Source organism: Martes martes (assembly GCF_963455335.1).
Source record: "Martes martes genome assembly, chromosome: 2".
Classification (NCBI taxonomy): Eukaryota; Metazoa; Chordata; class Mammalia; order Carnivora; family Mustelidae; genus Martes; species Martes martes.
In genome coordinates, this window is record NC_137889.1 from 165,743,843 (window position 1) to 165,757,332 (window position 13,490).

General features: G+C 35.6%; 1 pseudogene across 1 annotated transcript; it reads left to right on the top strand.

Annotated features, from left to right (window-relative positions):
• The first annotated feature begins 11,523 nt into the window (after positions 1–11,523).
• LOC308338352 (armadillo repeat-containing protein 1-like) lies at positions 11,524–13,213 on the top strand (annotated as a pseudogene). The gene is made up of 2 exons: positions 11,524–12,028; positions 12,950–13,213. The product of its transcript is annotated as an armadillo repeat-containing protein 1-like (transcript).
• Positions 13,214–13,490: the final 277 nt, after the last annotated feature.

Consider the following 13,490-nt stretch of genomic DNA (forward strand, 5'->3'; position numbering starts at 1 on the left):
ATAGATTTTATATGTTTTCAGAAAGTACTAATAATGCTATGTGTAAATATTTTCTTTTTCAATTAAAGTAATTTAAAAGCCACTTCTGTACTATTTTGAAATTACTATTTTGGTACCCAAAGTGATGTCTTTGGTTTTAATAGAGATCAAGATGCTCACCACAACTTGAGATATATTCAGATTATCTAGTTGTTTAAAGAATAAGTCAGCTTGATTAGCCACATTAACTTCCCGCTAGAAAATCCTGTTTTTTGTTTTATATTTTTTGGTCTCTAAAGCTTTCTCCCTATACATAGCTCCTGTCAAAATATTTCACATGTAATCACAAAACCTTGGCCAAGTATCTCATACCTGTCTTCAATGTTTCCGTTCCAAATAGTTGCTAGTAACACTCATCAAATATTGAATAAGTAATATGCTAGAAAAATCACAACACCTTTAGTAATCACCTGTTTCAAATAACATGATCCCAAAATAGCAGTTAGTAGAATACATGTAATTTTATAACTAATGTGCCTGGCAGTAATACTAAAATCAACATTTGGTAATAAAGTGATTTCGGGCAATATGTGTTATTTTTATCAAAGGCAATATTTATTATGTCTGAAAGAATTCTCACAAACCATCTATTGGGACAGAAAATATGTAAGACTATGGTAGATACCTTTATATATGGCTCTTAGTAATTAATTCTTACCACTCCTCATTAAACAAATTGTTCCTCACATGTTCTACTCTTCATCATTCGGCTCCCTTGGGGTAAAGATAAAATGGCAGAATGGAACCATTTGTGCAAATTCTGTTTCCAGAAATGCAGCTTTGGAGTCAGATTGCTCTCTCTGCCCCCGTAGTCTCTACCTTCTCCAAAGAGCTTTCATCACTATTTATTTGGCTTTGAGGAAAAGAGGCTACCCCTCAGGAATGTGTCCCTGCTGCAAAGACCCATCTCTCTTTAGCCACAGTACTTGGGGTCTCAAAGTAATACAAAAGAAAACAGAGATGCATCTGTTTCAGTGAATCCTTTGTGATCATATAGTGACTGTATAGGCTACATGGTGTTGAACATGCTGTGCAGGTAAAGAAAATCCTGTTTCAAGAGAGGGGAGATCAATCATGTAAAATGATGATAACATGTCAAGTAATAAAGGCTGAAAAATATTGTTTGGATTTACTGACATGGAAAAAAATAGGAAGTGTGAGTTGTTGGCATGGTGGAGAGGGGTCTATATGTACTGGGGATGACTTGGTAGTGAGAAAACTGACCTCTTTTTTTTTTTTTTTTTTTATTAATTTATTTGACAGACAGAGATCACAAGTAGGCAGAGAGGCAGGCAGAGAGAGAGAGGAGGAAGCAGGCTTCCCGCTGAGCAGAGAGCCCGATGCGGGGCTCGATCCCAGGACCCTGGGATCATGACCTGAGCTGAAGGCAGGGGCTTTAACCCACTGAGCCACCCAGGTGCCCCAGAAAACTGACCTCTTGAGAGCAGAATGGTCTGCCAAGAATGATCTCTACAGAGAGAAGGGATAATACCATAAGATGTGGTTTTTTGTTTGTTTATTTGTTTGTTTTTTGTCTTTCCATTTTAGATATGAGAAAACACTTAAATGGCAAAGGAAATACTCCAGTTGATCATAGGCAATTAGATATTCCGTGATTTACCATAAACACTGAAGTTCTGCCATATTCTTTTAAGTGAATAAATCACTCATTTTATAAGATAAAAACCCATCCTTCTGGTATTATTAGCCTTGTTAGGGTATACCATACCTAGTGACTTGCTTCTAATGAATACAGTATGCCAAGTGTGACATGATGTCACCTCCATAATCACAAAGCTCTGTAACTTCTGCTTGCTAGCCTTTTTTTGATTGCAATCTCTCTTGCCCTCTTGCATACTCTGATGAAGCAAGGAGCCATGTTGTAAATTCCTCTATAGAGGGCTTCCAGGGGTAAGTAATTGAGGGAGGTTTCCAGACAACAGCTTGTGGAGGACTGAGATCTCCATTTGAAAACATGGGAGAAGATAAGCCCTGTCAATAGTCAGGTGACTAAGTTTGAAAGTGGAACCAATCAAGCCTTGTGAAGACTACATCTAAACTGCTCACAAATTCATGGTTCACAGAAGCTATGAGGTCATAAATGTGTATTGTTTATAACTGTAATTTTGGGGGTAATTTGTTTTACAATAATAAATAACTAATAAATTGTCCCAAGGAAAAACCTATGCTAGTGACAATGTTCATTATGGTGTGCCTTGATAAACTTTTTCCCAATTATTATTACCACAAAATCAATTGCCTTGCTCTATGTTACTATTTCAAGAATCAGAAGAGAACAAGGTATAAAAAATTGAGTTGACAAATACCTTCTCTCCAAGGGGCATTTCCATTTAAAAAGAAGAAGCTAATAGGGAAAGACATTTTAAGTTCAATATATATCATTAAAATTAAATTGGATTGAAAGACACCCAGTCTTCCTTCCAAGAACCAGACCAACAACCCTGATTATGAGACATAAATGTACCTTAAATTTTTACTAGGGAGTAAAATGATTCTTAGAAGATGACAAAGGTTCTCTTCACTATGACAATGCCCATCTGCAAGTTATTTCAAGGTTCTGAATTCTCATCTCAGCCGAAAATTAATTACAAGAATATCTTAGCTTTTAATGGATTTTAAATGATCTAAAATCCCTCTCTGTATTTTAATATATAATTCTTTTATATTAATAGCAGAAAAGATATGAGGAATAAACTTTATGAAGCATATAGCACATCAATAACTCTCCATGTATTTGAAGTCTTCTGCTTACATTTTTTAATGTATGCTCTGAATAAGATTAATTTTCTCATAAGAAGCATTTGCAATCTAGCTGAAAATACTTAATAGAAATTTGTGTTATTTCTTTAGAATGAATGCTGGCTAATTTTCCTATTCTTGCTTGTTTAGCATAACTTTGTTCAAAATTTATCTGGAAGTCATTTTCATAGCTATAATACAAATATTTTCAAGCATAAGACAATGTTTTGTTTGGTAATCTAAATGGCAAAATTGTTCTAATCAGTGACAGTATTATATACAAAAGTTCCAAATAAGTTATGAAACACAAGAAAGCATTGAGGAGTATTTACGTTAAAGCGATTTGGTAAAATGTGTTTTTGTTAGATGTTGCAAAACTGCAACATTATACCAACGACAAATTTCACCAGAAGCAGACAAAAATTTCATTCAAAGAAATAATCAACTATGCAGTTTGACCATGGGTCATCTGTACCTTATTTTTAGCAACCAATAAAATGAAGATAATGTAATAATCACCATCTTGAAGGACTGTTATAAGAAAGAAATGAGTTACCGTATGCAGTGTTTCAAAAGTGCCTGGCATGTGTAAAGTGTTATATGTATCTTCATTATTATTTTTATCACTTACAATAGTATAATTATGACAAGGAAAGTACAATTGTATGTTTGGCACAAATATGCATTCAGATATATTAACCACGAAAATGATGTAACACATCAAAATGGTAGCTGCTGATCTATGTACAAATTTTTGTATGGTTAATTTAGAGTAAGAAATATATACATTTTCATTCAATAAATAAATAATGATAGATGGATAGATAACAAATGATAGATGAACAGATGTCAGATGAGAGATAGATGAGGATAGATGATAGATAGATGATAGATAAATAGATAATAGGTAGATAGGAAGCCTAATATACTCCAAAAATTGTCTTGAAGGGCGCCTGGGTGGCTCAGTTGGTTAAAGCCTCTGCTTTCGGCTCAGGTCATGATCCCGGGGTCCTGGGATCAAGCCCCACATTGGGCTATCTGCTCAGCGGGGAGCCTGCTTCCCTTCCTCTCTCTCTGCCTGCCTCTCTGCCTGCTTGTGATCTCAGCCTGTCAAATAAATTAAAAAAAAAAAAAAATTGTCTTGATGGAGTAGTGTACAAAAAAAAAAAAAAAACAATTAAAACATTATTTTTGAGCTTATGGTCCCATGGAGGTAGATACAGAAGATAAGCAAATAAATACCTATACCGCATGCCAGATGATCATAAATGTTAATGGATATAGGAAGAAAGACAAGAAAGTGAAGGGATCAGCAGTAGGAGGTGGGGAAGACTACATAGTTTTAAAGAGTGATCAGCAAAGACTCATTGAAGAAGAAACATTTGGTCAAAGACAAGGAGATGAGGAGCAAGCCATGTGGACAAGGAAGAAGCCCTTCTGATGTAGGAAACTGCCAATGCAAAGGCCCTGAGGTAGAACGATATCTGGTACATTCCAGGAAATTCTAATAAAATATCTCTCATTAATACCCAATGCCAGATGATCATAAAATGTCTAATACCTAGTGACCATTTTAGATATTGTTTCCTCTTGAATTTCTAGTTCTTTTAAAATTCAAATCATAATATTTATATAAAAAGTTTGAGAAATTTAACAAATCAAAAACATATTTAGCATTTTACATTTTACAGTGCATTTTACATTCATTGAATAATTTAATCATCTCAGGGCCCTTGTGAGACTGCATTCTCTTTATATAAAAGAAGATAATGAGTTTAAGATATGTTAGGCCATTTGATCAAAGTTATTCAGGATATTACTGAAAACTTATAGCTATAATACATATCAATAACTAAAATTACAATATTTTTTCTTGTTGTACAATAGTTCCAGATTATCAACAAAGCTCAAAATGTGATAATCAGTACACTGAAAGATTTTGCATATTGATTTTATGAAGTGTGTTCATATTTAAACCAAGGCCTTAAACATTTGTAATTTTGCATCATTTTTTAGCCCAACTTCATCTGAAGGAAACAAAATATTTTGGAAAAAAGTATTCTTATAGAATGTAATGGTAATATTTTTAAACTCTTGTATTATATATCTTATTTTCTTTATAGTATGATGGTTAATATATTAAGAAAAGAAGGAATGCTACATTACAACAAGGAATAATCAGATAACTGCACATGCACACCCACACCCACATGCACAGTTGAAATGCTTGTTCTGATTGCACTAGGCTTATTTCACCCTCCAGTTTTCATCTGTTAAAGATGGGACACTCTATTTAAAGACTGAGCTGAGTGGGGTGCCTGGGTGGCTCAGTCAGTTGGGCGTTGGACTCCTGGTTTCATCTCAGGTCCCTGATCTCATGGGTTGTGAGACATGGGCCCCCCTCTCAGCGGGAAGTTAGTTTTGGGATTCTTCTCCCTAGTCATGCAATCTCTCTCTCTCTCTTTCTCTCTAAATTAAAGTAAATAAATCTTTAAAGACTGAGCTGTGAAATTAAATTTAGGTTCATACAGAACATTATAAGCCAACTAGATTCTATACTTGCCATAGGTTAAATTCAATTTATTATGGAGATAAAGTGTTGAAAACTATCATTTTTTGAAGTTCCAAGTTGTATAATAGAATGCAGTTACTCTTACAACTGTATACCATGATATATTAATTAGCTGTGATGCTCTCTCTGCAGAGAAAATCTTAAATTTATTAAGAGTACTAGAATTTTATATTATCAGAGAAATGATAGAACAGAGTTATTTATTTTGATATATCTTTTATAGCCATGTGAAAAATGAATTATTAACTCATTAGAAGTACATTATTGGGCTTTGACATTTTGTAATTGCTTTAGTAATTACATTGTTTATACAAAATAAGGTAAGTCACAATATAAGTGAATTTTATGTATTAAATGTTATATAAAATGCAAGGAATAATCACTAATATGTATTTTATGACTTTTTAGTAAAAAGGAAAATTATACTAAATTATAACTTATATAATATGAGGAATAATGTATATATAATAAGAGGAATAATATATAATAAGAAGAATATGAAATATTCCTCTTCTGTTTTGGAAAAACTTTTAATAGTATAATATTTCCTCTTTATCCATGTGGGATATGTTCTGAGATTCCCAGTGGATACCTGAAACTACTTATACTATGTTTCTCCTATACATTCATACCTTTGATAAAGTGTAATTTAAAAATTAACACAGTAAAAGATTAATGAGGACAACAAATAAAACCATTATGACAGTATAGTGTAATAAAAGTTTTGTGAATCTGGCTTCTTTCTGAGTATCTTGTATTGTGCTCACCCTTCTTTTTGTGATGATGTCAGAGGATAAAATACTAACATGATGAGATGAAATGAGTTGAATGACACAGCCCTTATGATATAGTGTTAGACTACTATTGGCTTGACCATATCTCAGTAGGTGGATCATCTGTTTTTGGACAGGATGTGATTTAGAGTGGGTAACTCCAACTGAGAAAAGCAAAACCATAAATAAGGGGGATCTACTGATTCATGAATTCTTCTAAAAGACACATTTGCTTCATATAAACTCAGATATATTGCTATTACATTACTATCTACATGTATACTCTGAATTTATAAAGTGAGTATGTACATAATGCTAATTAAAAAAAAAAAAAATCCTGTCATGAGGGCCGCCCAAATGTCTCAGTCGATTAAGTGTCAGAATCTTGTTTTTGGCTCAGGTCATAATCTCAGAGTCCTGCGATCAAGCCCTGCTTTAGGCTCTGTGCTCAGCAAGGAGTCTGCTTGATATTTTATCTCTCCCTCTCCTTCTGCCCCTCCACCCTTGCTCTCCCTCTCTAAAATAAATAAATAAATACATCTTTAAAAATGTGAAAAAAAATAAAATAAAAAATCCTGTCATGAATAAACTGTATTTGTGTGTGTGTGTGTGTGTGTGAAATAGGTGATGGGGATTTTTTTTTTAATTGTGTTATGTTAGACAACATAAAATGCATCATTAGTTTTTGATGCACTGTTCCAAGGGCTCTATGCAATATGTACCCATGCCCCCCATCCTTTCCCCTCTAAAATCCTCAGTTTGTTTCTCAGAGTCCAGTCTTTCATGGTTCATCTCCCCCTCTGATTTCCCCCAATTCACTTTTCTTTTCCTTCTCCTAGTATCCTCCATGTTATTCCTTATGTTTCACAAGTAAGCAGACGGTAATTGACATTCTATGCTTTACTTATTTCACTCAACAAAATCTCCTCCAGCCCCATCCATGTTGATGCAAAAGTTGGGTATTCATCCTTTTTGATGGCTGAGTAATATTCCATTGTATACATGGACCACATCTTCTTTATCCATTTATTTGCTGAAGGGCATCTCAGCTTTTTCCACAGTTTGGCTACTGTGGACATTGCTACTATGAACATCGGGGTACATATGGTCCTTCTTTTCACTACATCTGTATCTTTGGGGTAATATCCAGTAGTGCAATTGCCTGTCTTTTCAAATAACACTTAGAAATTTAGCCTTTCTACCTTGGGTTGAATTTCCTCTTTCAAGCAGATGCATTCACTTAGAAACATTTCCATCATTCATTATATATTGACTCATCATTATAGTAGACATCTGTTACTTTTTGCTAACCACAATACTGGACATATGTTTTATCTTCTCAGCATACATGCACTAGGTTTTTCTATTACAAACATTCCTATTTTCCTTTCCAAAGCCACCAAACCCTATCTCATCCTCATGGTTCAAAGGTTGGAAGGTGGCCCAACTTCAAAATACTTCCTGCAATTTGGGGAAAGAGAAACCTTGCTTTCTTTTGGAAATACAAAGTGAATAGGACAGAGATTTGAAGATCATCTTGCCAACTTGGAATAGAAGAGGCCTCTCTGCCTTCTCGAGGGTGAAAGCAATATAAGAAAAAGTAAGATTTGAGAAAACGCAAGGTCCTGAAGACAAATTTGAACTCCTGGAATGTGTCATTCCTGAAGCTGAAACCCTATGTTTTCTTTTCAATGAACCTACAAATTTGCAGTTTGATTTCCATTTTTATTGCCACAAAGGAAGAGTCATAAATAGTTCAGAAATGCTGCATACTGAAGTACCTTTTAAATAGAAACATTTCATAAAAAGGAAAAATCAAATTCTCTTCAGTATGAATTCTTTGGGAAGAAACTGGATCAATCAAGTCTTTATGTATTATAAGTCTTCTAATTTTCACTATGATAGATACAAGAGAACTTGGTTTTTCAATTTGTGGATCACAGTGTGGTTATAATTTCAACCCCAAGATCTTCAAAAAATCTAATTGGCTTCAATTAAGATAAGTTACAATAAGCTATTTCCACAGCTTAGATGAAACTGAGAAAAAACTGACAAGTTTCTTCAATAATAACACATAAAAAACATTCAGAAAATAGATCAGTCTCAGCTGTATCTAGCTATATCTTCTGATTTGGGTTTTATATCAGGTTTTCAAAGGAATATGTACATAGTGATGGGGAAAGTCCAGCTATGTAATTGGAAAACTTAAGAGGCAAATTTTGTAAATCACGTGAATTTGAACAACTCCTTACACACTCAGAGGTTTTAGGAGGATTTTTTTATGTATAATGATACTATTTAACATCAAGAGTGATGGCTGTGATTGAGACTGTACATGTGAGAATATTTGTGAACTGTTAAATGCTATACAAATAGTATATGTATGTGTGTATATATACTAAAAGTGTGTGAACATATGTGTGTTATGTATATGAGTATGGACACAATTAGGTTTTCCAGAATCCCAGAAATTTTTCTCTATTGTGTGAGGACATTTTATACTGTGGAATTTTAGAGTACTGTCTCAGTAGCCAGACTTCCTGGGCTCAGGTCACATCTCTGCCACTTACTAGCTATATAACCTTGGGCAAGTTTATTGTTTCTTAAGGCCTCCATTCCCTCATATGTAAATAATTTTCATTAATAATTTAGTTAACACAGATATAAAGCTTAGAACAGTTAGATATTTGTTTAGTGTATGATTAGCACTCTAATACTCTTAACTTTTAGTTTGAACAATTATTAGGTTATTCTCTGTTGTGGTTTGCTCAGCCCTTAACTCAGATTTACTATTCTCAGGTATGGCCCTCTTAGGTTTTTCCATTCTCTGTAATCTGGACAGTATTTGTATACTTCTTTCATTTCTCAGAATGTTGAAAATGTCAGGCATGACATCAAGTCAGAGAGCCCAGAGAAAACAAGTTGTCACATTCTTGCCCCTGGAAACAATCAGGTTTCTTGGGTAGGTGACAACTTCCCTTTTGGGTGATATCAAGGGGCAACATATATTATGCTTGCTTGCTTATCACTGGGTTTTCCCTGGTAGATGATGAGTTGCTTAAGGGCATGAGTCTTTCTAAATTTATCAGAGAAAACACAGGGTCTTTGAAGAGGAGTTAGAGGATTAAAAAAAGGAGCCAGGCAGGGCTGAGGAAGAAAATACTTGGAGGAGGACATAGAAATTGCAGAAATTTGCACTAGTCTGTAAAGTATCAGAGCTGGTGGGGGGGGGGGAAGGCAAGCCATATTGCTGACAGTGATAATTCCCCAAAGGATTGAGACAGAATGTGTAAAAAGACACTAGTAATTTAGAGGTGTAGTGGTGGTGACAGTAGAAACGGTGTCAGTTTAAAAGAGCTAATTGTTCCTTAATCTCTGAAGACATTGGTTGTCTTGCTAACACTGATATGTTTGAAGCTATTGGCACCTCTTCCCATGATCTGGAAAGCAGCAGAAACATTTGAAATCATGCAAGAAAAGTTAAAATTTATTTATCTTAGTAAAGCTTCGGTCATGTCAACAAAGGAAAGAATTTGAAAGGCCATATGTACATTAAGGTATCTGGGATATCTCTATCTATCTATCTATCTATCATCTATCTAAATATCTGTGTGTGTGTGTGTGTGTGTGTGTGTGTATGCATATACATAAACAAAACCAACTGACAAAGAACCTTCAAGTGAGTTTTGAAGTTAGAATCACCAAGCTCTTTGTATTGGAGTTTTCTTGAAAAGATCTTCTGCAGTAACATAGGTATGAAAATCAGTGGATGACAACAAGAGTCAGAAAAACCAGTGAGTCTTTTGATTCTTTCAATGATAGATTAAGGAGACAATCTGGTTCAGAAGTTAAAAATTTGGTATCTTTATGATAACAATGTCTGAAGATCATGGTTTCAAGATGTCATGACCATGAAAACAATGTCTATAAGAATAATCTTAAATAATTATATTGGAAGTGTCCTGTTCATTCCCTCAGTCACTCAAAAATTTAAATCCTTAAGTCATACAGGATATATTCAGTTGTCTGCAAACTGCAGAGAAGATTATTTAAGTGTCATAATGAATATTCATAATGGAGGCATTAAAATTCTTTCAACTTCGATTTCTCTCTCTCTCTCAAACTCTCTCTCTCTCTTTACATATATATGTAAAGAAGAAATCTCCAGAATGCTGGAGATCAAACCATTTTTGACTACAACTTTAGATTAAATTCTTGTATTTTCTTTTTTTTTTTTTATATTTTATGTATTTATTTGACAGACAGAGATCACAAGTAGGCAGAGGCAGGCAGAGAGAGAGAAGGGGAAGCAGGCTCCCTGCTGAGCAGAGAGCCCAATGTGGGGCTCAATCCCAGGACCCCAGGATCACGACCTGAGCTGAAGGCAGAGGCTTCTGAGCCACCCAGGTGCCCCAAATTCTTGTATTTTCAATGGAATTCTTTAATATATACAACAATTTTTCTATTTAATAAAATGAATATAACATATAATGGAACATCTAATATATGAAATGGTAATTACCACTCTGAATTTGATTTTAATACTAAAACACATCAATGCTTATTTAGTTATGAATACATGTATACTTGAAACAAAGAGGGAAAACAAGTTATATATTGATATATTGATATGATCTTACATGATTTGGGATTGATAAGAAAATTGTCAGACAATAAGATATTGGAACTTACCAACATCATCACCGTTTTTATTTTTTTTTAATTTTTTAAAGGCTTTATTTATTTATTTGACAGAGAGAGACAAAGTGAGAGAGGGAACAAAGCAGGGGGAGTGGGAGAAGGAGAACCGGTTTCCCATTGAGCAGAGAGCCTGATGCGGGGCTTGAGCCTAGGACCAAAGGGATCATGACCTGAACCAAAGGCAGAGGTTTAATGACTGAGCCACCCAGAGGCCCCTATTATCACCATTTTTAAAAGAATGTCATGAAAATGACTTAGAGAAAGAGATGAGTCTAGCTATAAAAGCAAAAACGCTCAAAAATGTATTGTTACAGAGTAAAATTAGGGAAACCATTTGTCAAAAGGAACAAATAAAGACATTTTTTGCCATACCTTACTATTTGAAAACTTCCACAAATCTACATGCCCAATAAAAAAGAAGTCAAAAACTGAAAGATGCTGCAGGGTCATGGGGGAGACTCTATAGAGCCTTTCCCCATCAGTGTCCTTGCTCTTTGTCTCCTAGAGTTAGCCTGCTCATTTGCCATTGCTGAGACACAGCTCCAAATGGAGGGACCCACTCTGTGCCTCCTGGGTCCCCCTATGTCATTCCTTGGTATAACCCTGGTGGTGGGGCAGGGTTTGAACTCCTTAATCTCTGGTGCAAATTTAAGAAGATTTAGCTTGTGTATGGCATAGATGAATTATTCCTCCTCCACCATGAACGAAGAACCTGATGTTTTCTCAGTAGTTACCTAGCTATGGGATCTAGCGGTAGATCCCATTAAATAGAGGAGCCATTGTCTAGGGTCAGGGATGTCTGCCTGACCTTATTTTATTTCTGGACCATTTCAATGACCCTACTGTCCACTTAGTTTTGCTCATTCTTCATTACTCGGTAGAATGCTGTGCTAACAAAGATGAAAGGAGAACTGGGGATGATGTTAAGCTTGCAAAATGTTGTAGAGAAGACTACAACTCCAAGAGAAGCAAAACTGCTGGCTTCTGAAATTTATGGGATCCTTCAATCTTCCAATATGGCAGATGATGATAGTTTCAGGGAAATGAATTAATATAGAAAGAAAACTTGGATTTTTCTGGGACCTACACTACAAACATCCCAAACAGTGGTTTTTGCACATAGGTGGTATTGGTGATATATATCAGAGAAATGTCTGTGAAGAGGATTTGTTAGAAATTAAAGGTGTTGGGGCACCTGGGTGGCTCAGTGGGTTAAAGCCTCTGCCTTTGGCTCAGGTCATGATCCCGGGGTCCTGGGATTGAGCCCCACATCGGGCTCTCTGCTCAGCAGGAAGCCTGCTTCCTCCTCTCTCTCTGCCTGCCTCTCTGCCTACTTGTGATCTCTCTCTGTCAAATAAATAAATAAAATCTTAAAAAAAAAAAGAAATTAAAGGTGTTTATCTCTGTGGTTTTGAGGTCTTTTACCTCTGCAATAAGGTTCTCTCTGGTTTCTTCTATATATTTTTATCAGGCCCAGCATGCACCCCAATGTTTATATCAGCATTATCAATAATAGCCAAACTATGGAGGGAGCCAGCCCAAGTGTCCACAAACTAATGAATGGATAAAGGTCATACACACACACACACACACACACACACACACGAACATTCTATGTAAATATATATAGAATGCTATATATAGCATATGCATACACATACACACACACACACACACATATATATATATATAGGATGCTACTCCACCATCAAAAAGAATGAAATCTTTCCATTTGCAACAATGTGAGGGTATGATGCTGAGCAAAATAAGTCAGTCAGAGAAAGATTAATACCATATGATTTTGCTTATTTGGAATTTAAGAAGCAAAACAGATGAACACAGGGGAAGGAAAAAGAAAAAAAGAAGAGAGGGAAGCAAACCATAAGAAACTCTTAACAATGGAGACCAAACAGGGTTGCTGGAGGGGGTTCGGGCAGGGGATGAGCTAAATGGGTGATGGGTATTAATGAGGGCACTTGCTGTACCGAGCACTGGGTGTTATATGTAAGTGATGAATCACTAAATTCTGCTCCTGAAACCAATGCTACACTATATTTTAACTAAATAGAATTTAAATACATTTGAAGAAAAAAAAAAATTAAAGCTGCTATTAGCTTTAGTTTTCAAATGGCTGTTCAAGGTTCATGGTATGGATCCATTCAGATTTGAAATCAGGGGCTTTGCATCAGCAATAACACCAACCCAGGTTATGAAGGCTCAGCAAGTTGTGAAAAATGAAAGTGGAGAAGAGATGCTGGTCCCATTCCCAGACACACATGAGGAAGTAGAGCAGAACACAGAACTGCCTGACTACCTGCCTAAGAATGAGAAACCTCAAGGAGCAGGACAAAGAAGCGTCCTATGTTGACTCACTCAGAAGGCAAAGTTACTGCCAGAGCAGAGCTGCAAAATTTTATGCAGATATCCTGGTATGCTAAGTGAAATAAGTTGATCAGAGAAAGAGAATTATTACATGATCCCACTGATAGGAGGAATTTAAGAGGCAGGGTGGGAGGTTGTGGGGGAAGTCGGGGGAAAAGTCAAACATTATGGAACCACGGAGGGAGACAAACCACAAGAGACTCTTAATCTCAGGAAACAAACTGAGGGTTGCGGGATGGGAGGGGCTTGGGAGGGATGGGGTG